Source organism: Schistocerca serialis, chromosome 5 (assembly GCF_023864345.2).
Source record: "Schistocerca serialis cubense isolate TAMUIC-IGC-003099 chromosome 5, iqSchSeri2.2, whole genome shotgun sequence".
NCBI classification, from domain to species: Eukaryota; Metazoa; Arthropoda; class Insecta; order Orthoptera; family Acrididae; genus Schistocerca; species Schistocerca serialis.
The window spans coordinates 566,891,448-566,896,061 of NC_064642.1; positions in this window are offsets into that span (position 1 = coordinate 566,891,448).

Consider the following 4,614-nt stretch of genomic DNA (forward strand, 5'->3'; position numbering starts at 1 on the left):
GGTGGCGACCTACGGCGCGGCATCGGGGAGCCATCTCAATCTCCACAAATCGCGCGCCCTGTCTATAGGCACCGCTACGAATCAGTGACACAATCCGCTGTCTTGGCATTGAATTTATATCTGACATGAAGCGTTCAACAGCCCTTAACTACAGGCGTTTATTGAATCAAATGAGAGCAGGAATAAGTGACAACCCTCCTAGACATCTAGACCTCCTGCAACGGATGCGATATGGTAACGTCTATTTGGCGTCACGTATCCCCCATTTTGCACAGATACTCCCGATACCACCTAACCTGGCTCACCGCATGTTGGCGGTTTTGGGATCCTTTGTTAATACGGGCATGTTATTTAAAACTCCCTCTCGAGGAGCAGAGGGGATTTAGGCCTTTGTTATGTTCAGAACAGAGCGAAGGCCCTGTTCGTCAGCTGTCACCTGCAACTGTGGCGACGAAGTCCGACGTGCATAACAATTCTCTTACTGGAAAACTTACGACCATTCTCACTCACACCCCCTGTGACGATATCGGGCATCCCAGCACCTTTCTTCTACATTAGCCAATTCTTCCTTGAATTAATCTACATCCGCACCGCACTACTACCCACACGCTTGATGATGATGAGGGCGATATATGCTGCCATGCAACTGAACAAGACGCCGAATGTGATTGAAAGCAAACACCCCACTACAAAGTGGCGCGCTGTGTGGCAGGCAGTGAATGCGACCACCCTTGATACTGACGTGCAATCTGCATGGTACGTAACTGTTAATGGGAAACAGTTGTGCCAGCCCCGCTTACATCACATCCACTTCGCCGATTTACCCTTGTGTGCCACATGCCAACTGATTGACACGGATGAACATCGTTTCGAATGCGGGTCGGCAAAGGACGTTTGGTATTTGGTGCGTCAGATATTGGCTTTTCTCACACGCAATACTCCCGACAGGATAACTACCCGATGAGATGTATTTCCCAAGAGCAAAAACGAACTCTGTGACGTGGATCAGCGGCCACGCTGTTCACTACCTATTCGGTAGTGGCGAAAAGACAGTACCCGATTTTTGGTATTACCTCAACTAACGACATTGTGCGATCGTCAAGAACCCTAAATATAGGCAATATTTTTCTAATTTTCTTTGGAGCGCATTCCCTAATCCGCCTCGCAGCTGGATTATCGATGATATGAGAAGATAACCACAGCACCTCTTCCCAGTTCCTTTTTTTATGAGATTGAACAAACAACGGAAACAACACAGCAACGAGACGACAGTCATCGAAAAATTCGCAGCGGGCTATAGTATGGAGCATCCTTTGTCGTAACGGGACAACTTTCTATTATTCTGTTTATGTAGGCGAAGAGGAACGGCCTTCCTTTTATCCATTTGTATAAACATAAAATAAAATAAAAATAAAAAAGCAGAAAAACAAACCTTCCAAAATCCTTTTTAATTTATTCCTTTTTTGTAAAAAAAAAAAAAAAAAAAAGAGAGATGGTTAGGCTCTGGCTCTGAGCACTATGGGACTCAACTGCTGTGGTCATAAGTCCCCTAGAACTTAGAACTACTTAAACCTAACTGACCTAAGGACATCACACACATCCATGCCCGAGGCAGGATTCGAACCTGCGACCGTAGCGGTCGTGCGGTTCCAGACTGTAGCGCCTTTAACCGCTCGGCCACTCCGGCCGGCAGAGATGGTTAGGGCTCGGACTCTTACGCCAGAGGTCTCTGGTTCGATTCCTCCTCCAGCACTCTTTTTTCTTCTGTTTCGTTTACTTTTGTTATTCCACCAAAAAAAAAGTGCTTGGCTGCTAAGAGAAAGGTTCTGAGTTCAAACCTTATTCGGTGCTTAATGTTTTCTTTTTTTAAAAACAATATTGAAGTGTCTTAATTCATGAATTTTATTTGTTTGAATGTAATTTCTTGAAATTTCTAGTGCTTTGTCTCTTCATTATAATCATAATAAGTTTTCGGTTTTTCTAATTTTGTCCTCTGATATTTCTTCCGCAGTCGTTGTTTTACTGTTCATATTGACATATATTCTTTTGCGAAAAAAAATGGTTGTGTGGTCACGATGAGGGACTACAAAGCAGGAGATCCGTGTTCAAATCTTCCTCCTGCCTCTTTTTTTATTACTATTTTTTGTTTCACAAAATTATGAACTTCCCGCCCGGTGATTGACTTTTCTGGTTCTGTAGACGTGGCGATTGTCATGCAATACACTGGTAATAGAATGAGTCATTGAGTCATGTGGTAAGAATATATTACCGTCGCAACTAAATGTGATGAATAGTGAGAGCAGGCGAGATGCCGCACAGACCTTTCACAGAAATGAGAATAACAGATAAACGGGTGAGAACTTTGTTACAACAAGGAATTCAAGAGTCTAAACTTGCAAAACAGAACACAAGAGTCATAACATGTTATATTAGTGAAGGACTAATAGGAGGTACATACGTCTGGAGGTACTTGCCTTGCACCTCGCTATTGGAAACGGACGTTAAACTAAGACACAGATTTAAATACAGCGAACAGACACATAAGTGAGCGGCTGGACAGTTCACAATTTTGTGAGGAAAAGGAAGGGGGCACTAGGGAGATTTGAAGACGGAGTTTGACACCGTGACCACACGACTACCATGCGGCCGCTGTTCAGAGTCGCTCGATGTTCCACTCTTGAGCTTGGACCGTTCACTGTTTCTATTTTCCTCCTTTTTTCACAGTTCAGTACACCTTCTTCCTGTTTTCACGCTTGAGGGGAATATCCAGTGGGCCATCTTACCACCAAATCTGATTGGGGGTGGGGGGGGGGGGGGGTGGCGATGAGAAGTTTCCCTTGTTAGTAATGATAAAAAGCACACGAAATAATTATGGAGTGGTAATGTTTCTGTTGAATTTTAGAGGAACGAACACAAATGGTACTGTAAATTTAGTAGCCGATCTGAAGGAACGAATTATTCTGGTTATGTCTGTATTTTCTATTGAAGTAGTGCAATCCTTTTCAGCGCGCTTTTCGATAGTGGAATGCTAAAGAAATAGCTCATAGACCTCTGCCTGGCACTTAATTGTGAATTGAAGGGAAATCATGTAGATGTCGATGTAGATGTAGAGACCTTTAGACTCTCAATCAGCATCTCATTTGCTGTACATGATTTCGAGCATCATTCAGAGACGCGTCAAATGTTTCTCTTATCTACTTTATTTCTACATATGGATGATCTTGCTGTTTTTAACACGCTAAAATACATCCACCAATCAGTCTATCCATCCAGTCATTCACCCAGTGGCATACTGCGTACTTTTGGCTTTTTTCTCGTAGAAGTGTCTGTGTAAACGGTGTTCCCGTTTAAGGAGTGCTTTCGTGAAGTCGAACCCTATGGTTTCAGGCAATTGAGGCGTTGCGAGGTATTCCTTTGGGTTGGTTACGTCATGCCGACTCGCTTCAAAATGAAAACTTGTCATGTTTGCAGGCCTCCATTTGTTGACTTTCACTCGAGACATTGGCCCTCATTCCCTTTTCAGCTGACTCCACATGTACTTGGAACGTACAAAAGAAAAACATCATTTTCATCATTTATAAATTACTAGATAGAATAAGGACACATTGAATGGAAGAATGAAACTGATTAAAACGTCGCTTTTTCGATTTCGGCAACCGTGTATAAATCTTTTATGATAACTGTAGTTTAAATGCATGAAAGGCATGCTGTATAAATCCACTGTTAAAATTCCTCTACTAACAACACACACATACGAAGTAATAATGCAACACTTCTTGAAATGTTGCCTGTAACAAAGACCACTGCGACCGATACTTCGCTGTCCAAACTAAATGGAATAACTCATTAAAGACACACCGGAGACCACAGTTCCTTTATACCAAAATACTTAGCGAATATCCCTGGACGACCTGCTAATTATAGTCGGCGGAGTTCTGGTTCAGTATTCGAGGTCAACGTGCAACAACCACTGATAGACGGCAGGTAGCAGCAATAGCACTGCTGCTCTAGCTTTCTCGGTTGAAGACCCATCGCCCGAACAGCCCGGCGGGCTAGGCCCACAGACTGTTGTTTGATTTCAGATGTTTCACGCCGTACACGGCAACGGTCATCTGTCCGGTGGGGCATAAAATGAGATTCATCTGAAAAGGGCACTTGTCTCCACTCAGTGGACGTCCAACTGCGACACTGGCGTGCAAATTATTGCCTTCCTCGCCGAAGAACAGCGGTCAACATGGGTACATGAACCAGGCACGGACGCCCATACACAGCAACGTTCGCTGAACGGTCGCTGAGAAGACACTGTTGGTAGTGCCTTGGTTCATCTGGGAGGTCAGTTGCTCAACAGTTGCACGTTTAAAATCGTCCGTACATGTCTCCGGAGCTATCGTTCACCCCTTTCATCTATGCCCCGTTTTACATAGCCCCATTTTGCCGTGCTCCGTATGCCTTAACCCCGGAAGCACTTAGACTTACGAAAATGTGTCCTCCCTTGGCTCTAAAGCCAATGATCATGTCCTTTTGGACGACGGATAAATCGCTCCGTTTTCGCATTGTGACAACGACTGCCCTGTTTTCGTGTTTCCACGACAGCCTTTATGCACTAAGATCCAA